Below are 22,813 nucleotides of genomic sequence, written 5' to 3' on the forward strand. Positions count from 1 at the left end.
TATATATGCAACTATAGCAAATATATTACACCCATGTATAATATGGCTGTATAGTTTCACCAACTACTTTCCAATTATTTGCTGTATCTAATTTTTGGTCTAAATAGACATTTGCAGCAATTCTCTTATTATACAACAATAAAGCAAAGCACTGAGTTTGATCAGCTAACATTGAGCATCTTGGATGTGTACATCTTTGACAACTATGGAAACTTACCCTTTGTGATGTAGTCTGGTATCAATGAACATCATATTTTATGTGAGTTAAATACAGGAAAACCCACTCACACTCTAAGGTCTGCTAAAAACCTTTGGAAGCATAAAGCCCAACCTAAGGTTTCTCGTAGTATTCGCTCACTTTGGAGAACTTTTTGAATTTGGCAAACTTCAGTGATGTCTCTGATACTGACAGACACTGGGATGTACAGACCTCCAAAAGGGATTTTTCTGTGTGCAGGAGTTCATGCACAGCATATATACATATCTGGGTAAATGTATACATACGTATTTATGTTCTGTTTCTCTGATGACCTACCAAAGATCCCAAAACCTCTCTGGTTTTGACTGCTGAGAAGACCATTGGCTGCTGAGTGCCTTGTTCTGATATCCCTGTTTAATTGACAAAAATTTGTTGCTGAAACAGAAAGGATGGTGCATTTTGAAGAGGAATAAACCCCAAACAAGTTAAATGCAGTGCTGTCTGCAAGATTAAATACTTTACACTTAGCTTGGTTGGCAGATACGAACATGATGAGGAGAAAGGAGCCTCAACTTGAGAATCACCTCTCCCGCTCCTTCTACGGGAAGTACTATATATTACACCATTTTTATTGGAGTTATACTATGATATTGATTTTTCTGACAAATACACTAAAATAAGTAAATAAACCCCGTGTGCTACTCACAAAGCCTTCTGATTAAAGGGATTCCTAGGTGGGTATTGTTTTTTTAAAAAACTGCTACTCTCATACATTGATTTTTGTTGAAAAAGCATAATGACTATTTTAATCATATTTCCACAGGTCCAGTCATGCCACTGCCAACGACCAGGTTCAGTCTGTGTGATCGATGCACAGGATCACAGCAAGGGAAACCTCTCAATGCTCAGAAGACACACACTTAGCAGGACTATCAGTAAATAGGGAACATATTCATTAGTGATACATCCTGATTCTGTGGCCCGTGAACCAATCCCTCACAGTCTCTGGGGTGAGACTCACATATTTAATGCTCCTTTGTCACAGTGCTCGTGTCTCTTGGTATCTATCACACCAACACATTCACATCTGCACTGAAACACGAGAATTTCTTCTCAAAAGGAAGAGAACTGCTAGTTGTCTTAAAATTAGGCATGGCTGGTTTTAAGACCCTCTGCCTCCCCATTTATTTCTCTGTGTGTAGAGATGAAAATCCTATTTCTCTGCATCTGTACAGCACCCTGGTGAGTGGTTCAGTCAAGACTAGAAATTTGAGAGTTTAAATCTAAATGTCCTCCTTCCAAGACAAAGTGTTAAATTTAAAGTTTTGGGAATATCTTAAGTCTTACAGAAAGCCAAGGTGATCAGCACATTTTTTTTCACTTGTGAAGACAAAACAAACCCCCTGTGATGTGGACTAGCAGCCAGCTCACACACTCAGTGTGGGTAGTCTGTGCATGCAGCTCCTCAAGGGGCTGAACAGACATGCCTAACATTTGTTGAGGAGAACATCTAACTTGAATAAAATTAATCCTATGCAGAGAAGGTAAAATTTCAACTTAAAGAAAAAAGGAGGAAAACCCCAATATTTCAGAACAGGTGGAACCTACATTTCCCTAAGGAACATGTGACACTGCTCCTGTTTCTCCATCGCTGCATTCTGAACAGAGCACTCAGGCACACGGAGCACAGGGCAGCTACCTGAGACACATCTCACCTGCTCCAGCCTTACAGGTAAATTTTAAAAAATGGCCTTGGGCTGCAGAAGCCTTGATTCAGATTTAAATGCCACCTCTATTTGTCAGCACTCATACCCTTTCTAGAAAATCTTTTCCTCGAGATTACAAATGGGTTGTTATGCATGTAGTAGTGCAATGTACTGGTGGCAAAAGGTCAGACAACACAAACTCAGATTTAATATGCAATTTTAAAATTACATGGACAAAATCACTTTTCATACCTGCATTTACTCTGCCTTTTGAAGGAATGCAGCACTAAGCTCAGACTTTATCTAAGCCTACCAAGTGATTCTACTGCCTCTGATGGAAAAAAACGTTCTCACACAGAAATATTGAGCCACTGAAGGATGAATGAAATCACAGTAATTGAGCTGTGTGACACCTTCAAATCTTGCTGAGTTACATAGATAACTAACTTCTATTTGGGGCAAAGTGTTTGGGTTAAATGCTGAATCTCTCATGCATGAGACACAAAGCACCGGAGTTGGGCAGACCCAAAGCCTGGAGTTGGGCTGGGTGGCATTGTCAGAACAGGTCCTTGCTCCAACTCAGTGAGCTGAGATCCCGGCCTGGGAAACCCAGCAGCTCCCCTGAGATTGAATTATCCACCCTGACCCCACCTTGGAGGCTCCAGGGATCCCAGATCTCCGTGACAGGCAATTAGCCACCAGACAATGCCAAGAGATAACGACGAGCAATACCAGAAGAGCTCAGAGAACAGAGCAAAGCACTCAAGCAAGGAAAGTATTGAATGGGCAAATGGGATTTAGGTGGAGTGTGACACAAATGCTTATAAACAATCCAAGAATTTATAAAAGTCTTTGGAGGAAAAGACATTTTTCATGTGGTAGAGCTATAATACATAAAGCCGTAAGTATTACTGTAATTTGGCTCTAATGTAGACTCAATAACTGCTCTTGGGTTTTATTAAAAAACAGGAAAATGATGTGACTGCATTATATGCAGTTGATTGATAAAATTTAAAATTTATGTTTTAAAGAAAAAAACAAACCCAAACTTAGACACAAATCACCTTTGTAAAAAATGAGACATAACACTGCATCCTAACAGATTTACATCACAGCAAAATCTATGGCTTGGCTAAAATGCCACTTTAAATGTTTAAAACACCTTTTCCCTGACAGAGTGTAACTCTGGCTTATCCATTTACACTTGTGCATTATCTATCATAAATAAGAGTTACATTTCAAATACTATTAAGAAGGAATAGGGTTTTACAATGTTGATATATTCTTTTGCCATTTGAAATAATCCTTTAAATACCGAGCCTTGAAGGTTTTGCTCACAACAATAAGGCATATTTAATTTACAAATGCATTTGAGAGATAAAAATCCCCAGCAACAAAGCTGATATAATTTTTATCATGTTACTAGCTTTAAATTTTTTTTTTTAAACACAGAACTATTCTAAAACATTAAAGAATTGAATTCATGCAGGGTGAAATTTACTGAAACTGAAATAAACTAATTTTTTATTAACACTAAAAAACTGTTTCTGCTTAAAACCCTCCATTTGCATTACTAGCAAGGTTTCTTTACAGCACACCAACTATATAAGTAGAGATTTCAGCATCTTTTCTGTAATTAGCCATACTCACATTCACAAAGAAGAGGCCCTTCCAGCATCAACATTTAAAAATAATGGACTTTATAACCAGTGTTTTGTACTTTATTCAGTGAGGGATTTTTTTTTTCCATTTTCAAACACTACCAAGCCTACTGCAAAGCTCAAGTGCTAATCTGTTTTTTAATTATACTGTGACAGTAGTTAAATTACTATAACCTCTTTCTATATTTTGCTCAAAGTCTAGTTAAATATTTAAATAAAAGCCAGTATTAATGACTACTGTAATATATACTCTTCAAATTTCTTTCTCATCTTTCCCATTTAGCATAAAAAACCAGTGTCATAATAGTTGCATATTTAAGGTTCTACTGTTACTGATATAAAATTGCTGTCCTACTGTTACAGATTGTATCTACACTTGTAGATAAAAAAATAGGCAGAAGCCATTTCCTCATTAATGAAAGACTTGCATTTCTAACCAGAGTATCCATGTTACAGGTATTGTATCACCAAAATACTTAAAGAGATTTCAATAGTGATTTCACAGGAAGGTAAATTCACTGTAAATTATTATAGAATCATTTTTAGAAAAGAAATAATTTTGCCAACTGTATGTCCAAAAGAACCTCTCTTTGGACAACATTTTTCCCTTCCATTTCCTTTTTCATTTCATTTCTAATACAGACTTGCTGGTTCTATGTTATCCCTTTCCTGTAAAGTTTGCACTCTAGTATTTAAGTTCTTCCATAACCTGTAAGAATTAGAGAGACACTCTATAACATTTATTACCCTTACATAACTTCAAGAATATTAAAATACCTAAGGAAAGTGACACCAACATACCTATTTAAAATTTCTCACATACCAAACTAAAGTCCTTATCCTTGTATTAATTGATAAGGAAGACCCAATAAATGGGGAAAGATGGTGCTTTGAAGTAATATTAAATTCAATTAAATTGAAATAATGTCAACTTCTTTCAAACTAGCTTTTAATGCATTTTTTCCATTTAATTTTTACTCTATTTATGCTACACTAAAATCACTCTATAAGAGCTTGCTTATATTAGAAAATTTTAAAAGATTGATACAGCTGTTGTGATCAAGCTGCAATCTCACTCTGAGATTTTTACAAGTGTTCCAAAATTCCTTTTTTCTTTCCCAAGGATGTGATTTTGCCAAAAGCTGTGGTTGAGGCTTTGCGCAGAAACAGCTCATCTGCCTGAAATAATTGGGTAAAGTCATATTCTCTGTCTTCAGTTTTCATACCCAACCTGTGCTGCCAGGTTGTTAAATTCAAGGAGACAGGAATTTGAAGGGCAAGAGTTGCTTATGAATAATTATTCTGCAGACTATTCAAAAGTATTAAGTATTTACTCTGAGTATTTGTATTACATTAACTCACAAATCAAAATGCTGCTGTCAAAAATAACCGAAATATCAGCTTAGAGCAAAACTTGAGTGGCAAACGAACATGGAGACTACTCCTGCCACAAGGACAAACACACACAAACATGAGATTTCCTTTCAATACCAGGTGCTTTAGAACATTTTTTTTTCTTTTTTTAACTCTCTCTGGTTGCTGATGTAACAAATAGTGCATACCAAGCACAGAAATGGCTGTCTCCATAGCAATTGGGGCAGGTTTTGCCGTTTCCCTAGTTACTCTTGACTGATAACCATCTGTTGTTCTCCTCTGCCATAGCCCCAAAGGGGAAAAGGGGAAGAAATGAGGAAGATAAAATGGGTGTTTGAGAAAATGAAAGTTACTTACTGTGATGTTTTTTACAGTTTTAGAAGGTTTGCACTTATTTAAATTTTTATTTATTGTTATGTTCAGTTGACAAGTGTCAAATACCACACGTAAGGGAAAGTTCTAGTTCAGAATGTTACTAAGCAGTGACCTTATTAACAGAAAATCATACTAGGGAATCAGATTAGGAATATTAACAGGAAATCATATCATTAGGGGCTGTATTACGAAACTGGAAAATCTGAAAGCGAGGTACCTCCATAGAAAAAATATGCAGTTGTTTAATCTAAATAAAGAGTAGAAATTTGTAATGTACAAAGAGCATGAGGCAGAGGAGCTGCAGGTGTTTCCATCCACCCAGCTGCTGCAGGTGGAACAGGAACTGCTGCCTTCCACCCCTGACCTGCAGTGATGTCTGACCTCTGCTTATCTGTGGCTGCTGCTTCCATCACACCCTGAGCCCCTCCCTCCTCTCCGGTGTTTCTGGCAGGGAAGGGAGGCACAGGCACAGCCAGTGTGCAGGGTCTGGCTGCCCGTGCCCCATCCTGACCCCAGGACAGCAGCACCCCTGAACCTTGCCCAGAAGATGTGCCCTGTGAGCAAGGCTGGTGTTTACACAGGCTCGTGCACCATCATGGCATCACTTATATGGAACCAACAGCACATAAGTCACGCTCATTTCCAAGGCAAAACAAATAAGCCCCCACAGGCGAGCTGTTACTGCTGATCAATACGGCAGCATCAACCAGGATTTGGGTTCTCTCCTTAAAATCATTCCGTGCATATGTTCCGTGCTGTAACAAATCCATTACAGAACCAAAACTTTAAAAAGAAAGACCCCAAATGCTCCATCCCTTCCTATTAAAATGTGTATTGTTGACAAAGACAAAATTTTTTTGGAGCCACCGGTATTTCGGAAATGGGCTCAGTAGGGCAGAGGGCTGCAAGAAACTCTCTAGTGTGACACAACAAGGCAGGGTTAGTGCTCTGCTGGTTCCTGGCCACAGCACTGGACAGGAAATGTGTTCGGGGTAGGGGTCACCTCCCTGCTGCCCTGAGGACACCACTGCAGGTTTCCCTGGCACTGCCCGCGAGCCCGGCCCGTGCCGGCTGCACAGGAACGCGCAGAGCTCACCCTGAGATTATTGAACAGGGATAATTAACGTGTTAATTCTGGTGGTGGTCATTGCTGACACATTTTTATGTTTAATAACTTACAAAACTCAGGTTTGAGAGGAAAATTAAGGCTCTTCTGCCTTTGAGAAGCTTGGACTTGAGCAGCAAACATGAAAACGCCGTGGGGCATAGAGGCTGTGGCAGAGGGTGAGTGCAGAGCAGGGAAGGTGAACGTGCCCAGGGCCAGGCCCAGAAGTGCCTGTTTTTTACAGGGTTAGGGGGATAACAGAGCAAAAGGAAATCTGGACATTTGATCTCCAGACATCTGTCCTCTCTGAAGTCCCATATCACATTAGATTAATGCTATCACCTGCAGTCATACAATGACTTGTGATACTGTGAGTAAAGTCATGGTAGAGTGTCTGCCTTGCTGCATGGCTGGTAAATGTGGGCAAAACAGTTCATTTTTTTGTTTTGGTAACCTTATTTTCTTTGTTGTTGGTTAGAAAATTAATATTAAAAACTTGTGGATAATATCCAATTAACAGCTTGCAGTTGTAAATGGTAGTATAGTTTCTTAGTATAACACACCAATAAGTTTTCAATCAAAGCCTGTTTTATCAGACTGTTTAAAAATAAAAAAATAGCCAGCTAAAGCTGGAAAAGGAATCACAGTTCTGGGTATCTCCACATCCCATTTTGGATTGGGGGATTTTTTTTGACATGGTCCTACTCAGTTCCTCAACCAACTCCCACAGCTGCTGGAGGACAGTTCACAAATTACATATTTCAAGATACTGCATCAATTTTAAATCCCTCTGATAGGGGCTTCCAGCACTGACCATGCTTAACACAGGCTCAGAAGCTTTCCTAAGGGTTCCAAATCAGGCCATTTCATCTTTACCACAGCTGTGGGTTTGTACTGTAGGACAAATAAGTGGCACTCCAGACAATGAAAAGTAGGGTTGGAGGGTGTGCTTCCAGGATTTTGCTTTGTTTTACCCCTTTTCTTCTATACCGATCAGGCAACAGCAGTTTGCTTCTGAGACATGGAATTTATCCCATTCTAGTAATTTCTGCTGTAAAATTGGCCACTGACAAACTAACCAACAAAAATGTAAGTGTTTTCCATTACCTTAAGACAAGGAGCCATTTGGCTTAGTTACAGTTCTGTGTTGCTCACTGATGGCCTGCCTGGGTATTATCAAAGTCAGAGGTTTCGTTTTTAACACAAAAATGCTCCTAAATGACATGCAGCTCCAAATTCTGACTCTTAACCATTTCTCTGCTTTGCTGGTACATGATTTCTCAGGCCAGCTGAGGAAGAGCAGCAGCCCCAAGTACCTCATGTAACTACAGCCCTGTGCTGTTACCCTCTTACTGATACAAAACAGGGCTGGCAAGATACTGTAAAAACCTTTGAAATTTGTTTTCCAGTGGTTGCTTCAATGCATATGCAAAGCCTTGATCCTCTGATTTTAAGTCTTTATATTTGTCATTTCTTAGCATCACATCCCATTTTGCAAGTCAGAGCTGTGGCCGACTTGTAGTCAATTCTAGATAAGAGTATGGATGAGTTCAGATGAGTCTGTGCTGAGGGAGAAAGACATTGGAATTCAGCCTGAACCTCACAAGCCTTTAAGGCATTTACATCAAACTTCATGCTCAAGGCAATAAAATCAAGTTCCCCATCCAGAGTCCCACTGGAATTACTTCTTACAGTCTGACTCTATACCTCATTGCCCCAAATTTGCTTGTTCTGCTACATGATTTCAAACAAATAAGTTAACACAATATGTGCTTTGGGTTGCTGCATTACTTGCTTATACTACAAAAACTGTAAAGAAAGGGTGAAATCTTGCTGTGTGCTTTTTATATGCTTATTTATATTTTTACTAAGTTTATAAAAATAGTACTCTGCACTTCTCTGAGGACTCTGTGTGCTTATATATGTAATTTAGGCAGTTACATATACATGTATTTATAGATGAGTAAGCAAATAACACTTCCCTTAGACTAAGAAGAGTGAAAAAGGGCTTCAGTAAGCACTAAACTCTGCTATTCTGTCACATACAATGAGGTCTTGCAAGCAAGAGTCCTGAGCAGGCCAGCCTACAGCTGATCCTTCATTATCCCCATTCCCGAGGTCCACTCATGGACATGGAGTGTTTGTTGGGCAGTTGAACACGAACCTGAAGACCTATTCCTCTTCCCTTACTAGCTGTCCATATCCAAATTAATCATCCTATGACATATTCCTGAGGATGCCACACCAGCTATGCCTCTGTGACTTGTGTTCCCCTCTGCCACCACACTCCTTTGTCTACACCAGGTCTAGAACAATTCCCAAACTCACCTGCGCTGTCAGTGAAACACGTGCACCTAACAAATGAAAGCCTCCAACACTTTAAAAGAACTAACCAGAACAAGAAGCATTCTGAAAGAATAACCAGTTTCTAGAATGAAAAAAGGAACCTCTAAGAAAAGTAAAACAAAAGAAAACCCAAAAAAAGATTGTAGGAACCAAAACAAATAAGTTACCTGATAGATTAAATGGGAACCAAAACCAATGTTCTTCTTGGTTATCTAGGCACTTAGTAACTACAACAATTTTTAAATACTTTGAAAAGTACTCTGGAATTAACAGCAAACTGGATCACAGTTGACAAAAAAAGCCGTTTTGCTTCACTGCTTTCAAGGCAGCCAAATTCACGTCATCTGTGAAATGTTTGTCACTGGGGGTAAGGACAGCAATCCATCCTGCAGATTTATGTTTACGAGCATTTTGGAACAAATGTTCTATTTGAACGCCCATATGAACCATAAGCACCCAATATGTTTGGATGACTGCATTCAGTTTTTGTTAGCAGATCTTCAACTTCCCAAACAATGTTTTACCAAATCAATGTGGCACTGCCACATATCCTTCAGAAACGTGGCACGGAGCATATGTGACAACTCTTGTGCATATTCACCAGGGAGTTTCTTTCCACCTACATGTAACCATAGGTCTGTTTCTTTTAATTCATAAAAACAAATGGCATCCATCTATTTTTGGCATTTATGGGATGACTTCAGCATTTGAGTCCCTCACCCCTTAATACATTTATTCCTCCTCCCCTGAGCTGTCAGCAGTGTCATGAGGTTTTACAAAATTTCAGGAACTGAACTCATCTCTTCCAGTTCCACTAACCCACATCATTTCCAAATTAAAATGTTCTTCTCTGGCCTTCGGACAGGTAATACTAACATAAAACACGGAGGAGGGAGAGTTCATTTCAAAAGTGCTGAACACTGTGCAATAGGTAATTACTGATGATGTCACTACTGCCACAAAGTACCTTTATAAAGATATAGGTAAAAGATGTATAGCAGCACTGGTATTTTACTGGACTGCAGTGCTTGAAAGGGAAAAAAATCGTCAAAAACCCTGCTGGTACCTGATATCCTCACAAAAGCTTAATTCTTGGGGAGAACTGAAAATCAGCTACAGGTGCTGAGGTCTTTTAGCTTTCCTTGTGGATTGCCAATCTCTTGAAGAGATAAACTGCTGGGCAAGGAATAACTCGACCCAGGAGCTGAAACATCACAGTTCAGAAATCCCAGTACCAAGGGACAACCGTAATCCCAAGACAACACACATTGCAAGAGCAGGAGGATAGGTCACCTCCAAAGGGATTTATTCCATCTTGCAGGGGACTTGAGTGATTTAAAACTCTGCACTTATCTATAAATGCAGGACTTGTAATGAACGTAAATGTGAAAGAATTATGTCATCAAAAACTGGCAAAAACAGCATCATGAGAAAACTGCATGCCCAATTTTAAGGCAAAAATATGGATAGAAGATGGCTTACTATTAGAAATATGGTTAGTATTATTAAATAATTTTTGCACCTTACTTCTGATATCAACAGAAAATATTGCAGAAGCAGGTTTATGTACAGAATCTCCTGCAAGTTACAGACTTCAATATTTTTCTCTGCAAATTGTACTTTTAAAATTTTTTTAAAGAAAAATATTTTATTTTGAAATCATCAAAACAACCTTCAGGTCATCCTAGACATTGTGATTTCTTAAATATAAATGCTTACATTTCTGAAATGTTCATTCACATTTACTCCCTAGCCATTGAATAAAGATTCTACAAGCCTTACAAACTTGAAGCCACTATCAAAGGATCTTAAAAATTAATTGATTCAGATGACTTTGAAATTTCCTTGCTAGGTGGTGTATATTTTTATAAGTATTTTTTCCTGACATTAGTCCATAAACACATTCTTACAGAGACAGCTGCTACCTCTGCCAGGTTTGTCATGACAAAAAGGACGCCACGTGCACGAAAACTTGTACTCCCAGGTAGGATTAGGCAGAAAGTTTGGATCACAAGAACATACCAGTCACCTTACCTGACCCTTTAGACAAAACCTCAAAAACTTAATTCATACTCAGACCTGACAGTGCTGAAATAAAATGGCCAGAAAAAAGCCCAGCCCCAATTTTTTCTTTCTTGCAATCAAAGCAGTATTTTTTTTTTAAGTAGGTAAAGAGGATACCTGAACAATTGGCTTCACAGGACATTTCTCCCATCCTTCTCAGTCACTCTCCTGAGAGCAGCTGCTTATTGCCCAACTTATTGTGAAGGGCTGGCTGCTCCCCCTCCCCGCCTGAACATTAACCCTTAATTATGTTTTCAGCTGCTCCTCAGGAAGGGAGAGTACCACATTTCTGAAAAGCAGTGAGAGCTGCAGGCAGACAGCTAAAAACCGAACTAAAAACCCAACAAAAAACCCCCACTCAAATGGTTCAGATAATTGTGAGCCCCCCTTACTCAGTGAATTATTTCAGGCAAACCACTTGACCCCTTTGCAGCAGTCATCTTCCCTGTAAGACTGGGTTTAAAAGCAGGATCTAATCAATAGCTGGTGCTGCATATGACCTGAGTTTAAGAATATAAATTAAATACAAAATAAAGTCGGTTCAAGGGTGAAACTTGCATACAGGGCTACTGAAAGGTCACCAAAAAAAAAAGTAGAAGGAAGAAGAAAAAAACCGGGAAAAAAATCAATCGCATTTCTAAAGCTAATTTTCACACCAGAAAGCTCCATTTCCCACCCCATGCCACAAAATGCCATTTTTAATGTGTATGAAAAAGTCCTGTTTTGCTGCCCTGAGAGGCAGGCTGGATGCTTTTTACTGGGCTCCTGGAAATGCAGCAAGAACTGCTTATGGGCATCGTAATGCAAATAATTTGCTTTAAGATTTCTTGTGCACCACATCACAGTTTATATACAGCCCAAATATATCTCTTATCTCTTCAAATGAGCTAAATTCTAGGGTTTGTAGGTTTGGTTCGGGTTGGGGCTTTTTTGGGGTGTTTTTGGAAAAGCACCACTCTATATTCTAGCATTAACATACCATGACTGCCGTATAAGCAACTTGTGATTGACAGGATATTGATGCAGAATTTATATAGGGAAATAATCTTGACCGTTCATTCATGAAACTCTCCTGTTCTTTCAAATAAACAATTCCAAAATCCTCATTTTCCCTAGTCAAACAAGAGAAAGGAAGAAGAATCCTAAGTGTGCAAATGCACCTCGGACAAGCTGGGTATGCACATTACCATAGTGCTACTGTGCTGCTCAACGAGTTGGAAAAATAACTCCAAAAAGAGCTTTAAAGAAACCCACAAAAGACTGGAGCAGAGGTTACTTCCACATGAAGATGGAATTCTCTCATTTGTTTCTTTGACATTTATGGGACTACCAAAGGGTAAACAAAAGCAAAATTAGATCCCACAGGCCTTTGGTAGGAAAAAAAAGTGGAGGGAAATGATATTCAGTAGCAGAAATCAGTTGTACAAATGAGACAATCATCTCACAGCCTTTCCCACTGCTGCTGTCTCCACTCACCCTGTGTCATCTGGTCTTAAACAAAAGGGGTTTTATTCTTGCCTACCTCAAAGCTATTATACTAAAGCCATTCTCAGATTTGCACCTAGATAATCAACTTTATTTCTATTAATCTCATAACAGATATCTGAGTGCCTGAGAATTCCCTCTGTGCTTTACTCAGATTTAGATCCTTATTTTATACAGGAAGAAAACACTGCAGATCCAAGCAAAAACAGTGAGGGTTTTTTTTAATAAAACAAAGATCCTCCATAGGATCTTCTTAATATCCATGTAGGATTTACATGATCTGAACTTCTTTTGAGGAAATTTTCAAGTGATGTGGCAATTGAGCTGTTTAAAAGGACTGTATAACATCCCTTGCTGAAACACAGTGAGCATATGTTCTTATAAAAACAATTTGTGATGAAAAAACTCTACAATACAGTTATACCATCACAGTTTAATATTTTTCTTTCAAGGCATATCAATTTTGTATTGAATTGAATTGCAGGTGGCTTTGTTTTTCTACACTTTATCTCATGGAGTCACCCAACTGCAGGATAGCAAAGTCATGGAACAGACTGAATCACTGAATGAAAAATATAATCATTCCCTTCTGGGCTCTAAATGTGGCAAGAAGCTGCACAGGCTTGTTTTAAATAGGCAGCTCTGCTCTCATACAGAAAGCTACAGCTGAGTTGAGGGCTTGGGTCAGGAAAAAAAGCTGCAGCTGAGTTAAGAGTTGGGGTCAAAAGCAGGGGGATATCCATCTCATTTCAAGGTCAAGGAAGAATGGTGCAGGAAATCAAGTCCCCCAATCAATTACTGAAATTAATTTTTGAGCCTAAGTCATTGCCTTCTGGGAAAACAAGGATCCATTTACCTACCTGTTTTGCATAGTGTTTTCAACACTACTTAAAATGAAGTTACATTAAAAATAATAATCGTGTTATCCAGAAAAAGTGATGCAGTATTAATTAAGAACTCAAGAAGTTTTATTCAGAGAATCACAGAATGGCTTGGGCTGGAAGGGACCTTAAAGATCATCTAGTTCCAACTCCCCTGCCATGGGCAGAGACCCATTAAAATGGACAGCAAATCCTGGCACACTGTTGCCTATTTACAAAATGAAATATCAGAATTTAATCCCAGTGAAATGTCCAAAAAACTGGAGGCCTCAGACACACAGTGTCTCTGCCTTGAAAGCCAAAAAGCAAGTGGCTCTTCAAAACAGCTTCTGAGCAGGAGATCAGCACTCCCTGCAGACCACCTCCTTTGGGAGATCTCCATTGGGCACAGAGCTGGAGCTGCCAGGCCATTCCCAGCACAGCCTGGCACTGCCAGGGAACTTGCAGGCTCTGCCCAAACCCACCCCCCAAACACCCTTTTCCTCTCCAGTAACAGACATTCGTCACCAAAGAGCTGAAGCGAAACGCAGGGGGAGAGAAAAGAAGAGTGAAAAAAAGACAACTCAAGCTGTGGTTTTAACTTTGTCCAGCTGGGAAGGTCAAGAGGAAAAGGCAAACTTTGTTCTGCTGGTGGACAGTATTTCCAACCCCCCTTATATCCATGGAGTCTGCACTAAAATGATATTGCTGTGCTGTTTTGGCTAGAGACTGCACACGCTGACCTCTCCGTGGCCAGCACAGCACCGGAATAATTTCATACAAAAGGTTTGCATTAAATGTAATGAAGCAAATGACAAAATCAATAAACCTGGAATGGTGTGGCTATCATAAAAATGATGTAAATTCAGAGTTCACTCTGGTTATGAAGCTATTTAGATTCATAATTAAAACCAGTACTATCTCTTTTTTTAGAATAAAACTTCCTTTTGACAATCATAGATGAATGCTGCAGGAAATCTTCAACAAATGTATTCAAAATTAAGGCATGGCACAAAGACAGCATAAATTATACAAAGATAAACTGTAGGCATAGGTTAGCCTAAACACATACGTAATAAAGAAAATTTGATTTTCATACTTTTTCAACTGATGTCACATCCCATTTTAATCAAGTTTTATATCAAAAGGACAGTAAGAATACCACATAGCCTGTTTTTAAATCAAGGTATTTTCTGGAGTTTGTTTCTGTCAGAGAGACTCTTGTAAGTCTATTAAAACAGAAAAGAGCCAAATCTGCTATTCATTACTCTCCATACAAAAGCAGTGCTGCAGCATGGGTGCTGCATCAAAATGTATCTGTGCTTCATTAGGATAAAAGAATAACGAGCCCAGAAAGCACAGAGCAGAGCTCAGCGAAATAAGTAAGCAGATAAGTAATCTCTGGAAATAGCAATAGTCACCCTGACTTTTTGTAGCAGATTTCAAACCCCAGATAATGGATCCCATTCAGGATTAGGGATGAGGTTTTCTTTTATCAAACTGCGGACCTGGAGCTTGTGATCTTGTTTAAAAAATTCCACCAACGTCCCATTTAGGCAAGTGAATGACATACAATTTAGATCTCTAGACTCCCGGATTTTACATAATCAAAGAGAAATTGTAAAAGTGACCATCAAGCCTGAGGTTCTGACACACAAAGACTGGGCTATTTCAGTCTCCTGTGCAAAGGATTCCCATCCCTGCGTCACTTGTGTCATGTTCCTGATGGGACACAGCACATCCGTATCACTCTTCAAACCCCCCTGATGACCAGCTAACGGAGCTCATGGCTAATGGCTGCAGAAGGAGCCCCTCTTAGGCTGGAGAAGGCAATAAATTATGCAAGGCACAAAGCATAGGGAAGATCAGAACAGAATTTGAAGTTGATGGAAAGGATGACTTATGCCTGTGTGGGATACTTCATCTTTCTTGTCATCAGCATCAGGATTTTACCTTATGAACCTTTAAAGTGCAGGCTTTCAATAATGCTTGAAATACATTTCCAGAAAAGGAGAAAACAATTGGTATTTGTTTGTCCTACTTCTACAAGAAATACTAAAAAATCTGTGGTTTGCCCAAAAATTAAAACTAAAACCAATATATACTGCAGTGGATATCCAGAATACAGAAATCGGGTAAATCAGAACAATGTATAACCTTATTATGGGGGTAGTCAGCTCTGATTAGCTCAGAAAAATGAAAATTTAAAAAATATTAAATGCCGCCAAGCATACATCCACCACTACTAAATACTATTGGCTTATATACTTCTATTTTATAAGTAGAACACACTTAAGAGAGATTTCAGCTTTTTATTTATCTGACATTTTACTCGGGGGAAAGCAACCTTTACAGTGAGGAAATCTGTTCCTCAGGAGTGATGGTTCAGCTTTTAATAAGTTGTCAGTGACAGATCCCTTGTGGCCAGTTGAGCCCACAACTCCAGACATCCATGAAAACAAACACTTCCTGAAATGCAAGTGGACAAGAGAACAGAGCAGACATCCACTCTACTTAATGCAGATGTTTTTATTTAAAAAATAAAATAAATAAATCAGCGGCGCATTTTCAATCTGTGCAATCAATCTCACTGAAGTACAAGCCATAGTTTAGCACATTCAATGGATTTAAGATCGTTCTGTGCTGCTTCATCCACCTGGTGTTTCATGAGAAAGGGGATTACATAAACCAAAATGTGTTTAAAAAATGCAAGTATGGGCTGATCACACTACCGAATATGGCACAGGTTTAAATACTTCATGAAATGGTTTTGGGGTTACTCAGTATTTATCACGTGTGCTGCAGACTTTGCAGGTTGTTGGTCTGCACATGTCTGTTCCATTGCTCCCTGATGCACATGGGACCATCCCAGGCTGTTGGGGAATAATGCAAGGACGCAGCATTCTCATTAACATCCCTTATCCTAAAATACAGGAATTTCCTGCAGGTTGGGATCAAACCCTCCAGCTGACCACGTGAACCACAGGATCACAGAATCATAGAACAGTTTGGGTTAGAAGGGACTAAAGACCGTCTTATTCCACCCTCTGCCATAGGCAGGGAAAACTTCTGCTATCCCAGGTCGCTCTAAGCCCTGTCCAACCTGGCCTTGGACACTTCCAGGGTGCCAGGGTCTTACCATTCTCACAGGGAAGAAATATCTTCCTAATATCTAACCTAAACCTGCTCTCTGTGAGTTTAAAGCCATTCCCCATTGTCCTATCATTTCATGCCCTTCTAAAATGTCCCCTGGAGGGCTGACATAACACTAATGCCAAGCATTCACAAAAATGCACTATCAAGACTGAAACTGGCTCACTCACTAGCGAGATCACTGCTCAACTGGTATCTCTTAGCATCAGTGCATGTTGCAAAAATCCTATGAAAGTTTCTTCTCAAGAAGGTAATTCTGAGTAATGACGACTACTTACGATGTCAAAAGAGACATGCAAAAGTTTTGGGGTTGTAATGACATTTAAACCCCACAGTATTTCATGACAATTCCAATTAACTGCCAGAGAGCACAGTTATTCAGCACTGCCTCTGTGCATCATATTCTAGAAAAGTGCAGAATTAGCTTTTTATTCCAGACCCCTTGCTCACCCTCAGCCATCCAGCACAAGACTCTTCTGCAAGGGAAGGGATACAAGGACAGGGCACACACCCTGTGCCCAGGATTCTGTGCTCCCACAGACTGTCAGGAAGGCACTGATGGTAAACACATCGCCTCTCCAATGCAGCACAGAGAGCAAAAAGGCTCTGCCGATTCACTGGAGGCAGAGGAAAAACTGTGATTATGCAGTTTCTGAACTAAGTTTCAAGTTTTCATCCATGTTCCCAGCAGGCTTTCCCTTGGCTGTGTCTGCAGCAGCTATGACATTCCCGATGGAAAGAGAGTGAGCAGGAAGGCACCTCCAGCTGGGACAAACGAAAACGCAATCCCTCCCTACACCTTCCTGCCTGCCCAAAGCCAGCCTGCACAGCATTTAGACTTTCTAACTTTTTTCTCTGATTTTTACTATAAGACAGACAAGAGAAGCTATTTGGAAATGTCAGGGCAGGTAGATTTTAGAGGTTAGTGATTCAGAGCATAATAGAATAGGAAAACAAACCAAGGGGCATTGTACACCCCGTGACCTCAGGCAGGAAAGCAGCAGCTCCCTGGGCAGAACCACGAGGGAGCCCCTGCAGGGCTGGGCCACGACTCTCAAGAGACCAGTGAAGCAACCAGTGTCACCTTTAGTGTCACTTGATGCGCTGGCCCTGTGTGTGTGGCTGAGGATGTCAAGAGAGAAACACTTCTGTCTCACAAAACGTCCTCTGCTGCAACTCAGAGTCTCTCTGTGCTCGGCCGGCTCCGCACGTCTCACCTTACCCGTTGTGCGGGGAACATGCGTGTGCATTTCAATCAATCATATCCTTTTAATGAGTTAATTGTGAAATATACGCTTTTTGCATTTTTTATAAGGGCTAGAACAGATGGCAAAAGCTCAAACTAATGTATTCATAAAATTAACTGACGCTGCAGGTGGTGTTTCTCCATAGAAGGTGGTAAGTTTGTAACTTGTTATTTTAATGTTATAATAATGCTGCATGACAATGAAATTTCTAGGAAATCAAATGTGATGGCCACAGAGATCTCTCTTGAATTCATTATGTCCACTATCACAATGAAGACCAATTACAGGAGATAGAAAGGAATACACTGTTGGAATACATTGAGTCCAGTGTGAATTTACGGACAAGGAGGAGGAAAATTATTTACAAATTTATACAGTTGAAGTAATGTGATCTTTTTGCCCCCTAAAGAGTGCAAAAGGCTTGTCTCAAATGAGATCCCAAATAGCTCTTTCCATGCCTCTGACCTGTTTTGCCAGCTCTTTGTCAAAATAACCTGAAACTTGTTCCATAATAGAAATATATCCTTTCCTTAAATTTTTATGCATTCCTGTTTAAAACATACTGTTCTTTTCATGCACACCATCAAATATAGACACACATTGTTCAGTCCAGTGAGAGATACATAAGCAAATACATAACCCAACATGTGATAATCGATTCTCCTCTAGGCATTTCTTTGCTTTTATTTTAAGCCAACCACTGGCTTCAGAAGGCTTATTCCAGATCTTACACCAAACGAGTGGAAAATCTGGCCAACTGTTTATCTTCCTCCTTTTGTTTTATTTTACTGCAAACTGCAAGAGTAACACTGAATCCTGTACACAAATGTCAAGAAACTACAGCCAAGAATTTCAGAGGGCTCTGGATAATAGCTTCCCTGGAGAACCCAGACTAAAGGAGTTACGTTCTGTAGTGTACCATTTCATTAAGATCTACTGCATATTTATGTATGGCAAATAACTCACAATCACTTGCTTTCTTCTAGTGAAATGGCTACACACAAATCAACCACTATTTCCTTGGGTTTATTCATTAGTTTAACTTGACAGATATGTTTAATTATTCCTATGGCTGAATGGCAGAAGCTACAAATATACTCTGCAGAGCTGGCTGTGACGGTTAAAAAAAAAATTACATAGGAACATTTTTATATTTTGTGTAGGTGAATGCAAAATACCTCTCAATGTAAAGAGCTAGTTCAGCTTTTTCCAAAACCTGAATGTGCAATCGAGATGTTTAATTTTTGTAAAAGTCACATGGATTGATGCTGATAGTAGATGCATGCAGAAAAAGAAACAGAATCTTCCAGGAAAAGCCATTTAACAAATAAGGAACTGAAACTAATAGGTACCACAATATTTTACAGTACTCACGGAGCTCTGATTTTCCCCACTGCAGAGGTAATTTAACCACTAGGAAAATAAATGTGTACTGAATAGCAGAAGTGTTAAATGCTACATATGTGCTGGTGTATTTCTATACTTTTAAAAAAAAATAAATCTAAATGCTTCATTTCTTCTACCACAAGAACCTTTAGGCCTATCAAGGAGGATATTACTCACAATTGCTAAGTGGCCCCACAATGCAGGGAAAGCTGCTTGCAGGCCTAGTGATAGGAGCTATTATCTCAGGTGAGGCTGAGAAGAATTCAGACAGAAATGCAATGAGCCTGTGTTATCAAGACACATGAACATGTTAACTTCTTCTTTTCCCAGTGCTACAGAATCTTACAGCTAAATCCTATGAGAAATAAAAGGCAGGAGCTGAATATGGATGGAACTGAGTTCCAGTGAATCAAGAACAAGAAACTGCAGCAGCTCCTGACAAAAAAAGCTGTGCCTGTGTCATTCCATGTGGCTCTAGCTCTGAGTGGTGTTTACTCAGGGTGGCTGCTTGGCTCCCCCTCTGCCCTGCTGCTCTGTCATTCTGCCCTCCATCCACACTGCACATGGTCTGATATTCTCCTTTCCTTGGCTGGGAGACGTTCGGAGACTCATAGAATGGTTTGGGTTGGAAAGGACCCCAAAGATCATCTTGTTGCACCTCCTGCCACAGGCAGGGACACCTTCTACAAGACCAGGGTGCTCCAAGCCCTGTTCAATCTGGCCTGGAACACCTCCAGGGATGGGGCAGCCACAGCTTCTCTGGGCACCCTGTGCCAGGGCCTCCCCACCCTCACAGGGAGGAATTTCTTCCTAACATCAAGACCTGCATATCCCTGTTCCGGGATCCTGGCTGCCCTCAGTGAGGTGGGCTGGGCAGGCTAATTCAACAGCAACTGCCTCACCAGAGAAACACTCCCCTGAATGCTGAGATGTGATACAAGCAGGGGAAACGTGCAGAAATGCAAGAAGCAGCTCTATATATATTTATGATTGAAGGCCATGGCTGACAGCGCTGAGTTAGCCCAAAGCTCAATGAGACCCCAACCCATATACTTTAATTCTTGAAATAAATGTGCTTACTTGGGGCTAGATTCCTGCAAGAAACATTTCCTGTTCTCCAAGTAATAAGTAACAGAAATTGAATACAGGTGTGCTCTGCAGGCTGGCCCTCTCTTGCCCTCTCTTGTTCAGCTCTTAAGGGTCGCTGAGCAGAGTTTATGCATCTACTCTACAATATGTTCAAAGTGCCAGTTTTTCCCAAATTCCCAAATAAATTCACTACTGATAATGGACATTATGTGCTCATGAAACTTTCTAAAAGCTGTATAATTATTTCTACGTTTCAGTTAGAAATAGACTCACTAATTTATTCTTTGTGTGCAGATCCTTTGACTTTTTTGTACTCAAACAGCAGAAAACACTTCATATGAAAATAATTCACACAACTAAATTTCGCCCACTTAGGAGTTTGCAAACCTCCAGTTTCTGCTTTGGCTTTGTCTTGTGCAAAAACACTGGCCTCCCTGACATTTAAAACTCTTCTTTAGCACAGCCCTAATCCAAGCCCATATTCCTGGGCTCACTGTTCTTCTAAGAGAATGATAAAAGATAGAAAGCTTTTACCATTTAAAAAGTAAGACAGGTTGAAAAATATCTTGAAACACTGCTTTTTGTAAGGCTTTCTTCCCCCATCATTTTAACAATTTTTTTTTTTTTTAATTTTTTTCCTGTATCCAGCCAGCTCTGCGGCCCTGGTGCTTGGAGAACATCACCAAAGACTCTCTCTGCTTCCCAGATGCAGCAGCACCTTTGCCCTTAAATTCAGGAAGCAGATTTTTTTACATCAGTCTGCTCCAGCTGGACACAACCTGTGACTCTGTGTCCATTACTGCTATGGCCATGCTGAGACAGGGTAATTCTCACAGGGTTTCCAAATGGCAACCACTGTAATTTATATCGAGCCCTCAGGCTGCGTGTTTCAGAGCTGGTATCCAGAAGGAATTCATGCCCTGGCTTAGTCCATTGCATCAACTCTGCATTTTGTCCTGAGGGAAGCTTTCCAAGCTGCTGTTAAAGACAGCATTAATCTGGAGACTTTCATCTGGTCTAGCATGTGCTGTGTCCCTATTACAATATCTCCAGAGTTATTATTTTTGTCATGACATCAGGACACTTTGGGAAGGACCTAGAAGAATGTGAGGCCATGTTAAAGGTCAAGCCATGAAAACAGAGATCATTCCATGTCAGCCTTTCCCTAAAGAAATTTTAAATATAAATTGGAAAGAGCTGGGGAGTATGGGACAACATGTAGCTTTATTTCTTGTGCCTTAAAATCAACAAAATCCCTCACAAACACACTTTATAAGGTGGAAGAACACTGAGACAGTACAATAAATCTGCAAAGTGATAACCATAGAAACAGGCACCCCTGCTGCTCTGCCATCAGCACCTTCGTGTCACAGTCACCAGGCAGGTGTTGGCACAGCTCGATGGCACCCCGAGGCAGAGGCTCATTCTCCTGCTCAGGCACCTGAACACCCCTGCTCGCTGGCATGGTCCCTGCTGAGGCTCAGAAGGGAGAGACTTGGCTGCCAAATGTAGGCTGAGAATGGGATCAGCATATTCAAGCTTCCTGCTTAAAGCTTAAAGAGCTTTAAGTATTAACTTGGTTCAGCTTGCATCACACCCTTACAGTTATTGCTGGAGAAATTTAAATGTATTTCCAGCAGCAAGTTGGCTCAAGATTGTGCCATGTTTGTCTCAGCAAGTCACAGGTCACTCATCTGTGTCTGGAAGCAACAGCCACCTGCTCTCATGGACCACCTGGGCACAGGATTCATACATTCCTTATCAAGAAAGAATGTCTAGATATGAGTAAAAAGTCTGCTTCTCCTGCTATTTATCTAAACAATCTGTACTCATGGCTCACAACAGCAATCTGTTAGAGTACCAAGCTTTGTGCTCCTGCTGAGCCAGAGGCTGGGCTGGATGACCACTGCAAACCAGAATTATTTCATGACTCTGTGATAACTTCAGTGCTCACAAAGGACAGAAACTGCAGCACAGGGAAGTACTTCTGACACTGTGTCTTTTACAGCAAAACAATAGATACTGCCTAACTTGACAGACACAATTTTTTGTTAAAGCTTGAAATCCCAACATTTATACAGTTCCTGTAAACACTCCAGCCAGTCATGCCTTGATATCAGTTCATGGAAAGGAGAAAGCCTGGATCCTTCTGCGCTAAGAGTGGGTGCATAAATCAAAACACCTGTGTTTGTTGTGACAGCTTGTCAGAGGTGAACTAAACTCTGAATGCAAACTTTGTTATTTGAAATGAAGTCAAACAACTAACAGTGAATTACAGCTGGGAAAGTTACATTTTCTGAAACAAAATACCATCTATTGTTCCTATAGATCACACAATGCAAGTAAAACTCATGATAACTCATGACAAAAGGGAAGGGACCCATCAGGATCATCAAGTCCAACTCCTGGCCCTTCACAGGATGCCTCAGGAATCACATCATGTGCCTGAGAGCATTTCATTGGGGCAAGATCTCATAACAGAGCACAGGTATGTTTCAAGACTGTTTGTTGAAAAGGGCTTCTTTTCAGATCTCCTTTAGCTGTTTCTTCTCCTAAATTTTAAAAAATCCACACCATTTACGCTGTGTTTCCAACATTTAACACAGTGGGTCTCAGTTGTCAGCTACTGGTGTGGTAACACAGTGCCAACTCTACTGGCTCTGAAAAGCTCCTGAGAGTGGCTGCAGGTTGTCCCAGGAAATCCCGACCCTGCCAAGGCAGTGGCTGGTATTTCCTTGTTCAGTTCACCTTGTGCTGGCTCCA

At 40.2% G+C, this 22,813-nt stretch overlaps 1 protein-coding gene across 3 annotated transcripts in view; it reads right to left on the reverse strand.

Annotated features, from left to right (window-relative positions):
* The window catches only part of SLIT3 (slit guidance ligand 3), a 470,081-nt gene that overhangs the window by 208,100 nt on the left and 239,168 nt on the right, over nt 1–22,813 (reverse strand). The gene's annotated exons all lie outside the window — the stretch shown is intronic.

The sequence above is a fragment of the Corvus brachyrhynchos genome, unplaced genomic scaffold (assembly GCF_000691975.1).
Source record: "Corvus brachyrhynchos isolate BGI_N302 unplaced genomic scaffold, ASM69197v1 scaffold262, whole genome shotgun sequence".
Lineage (NCBI taxonomy): Eukaryota > Metazoa > Chordata > Aves > Passeriformes > Corvidae > Corvus > Corvus brachyrhynchos.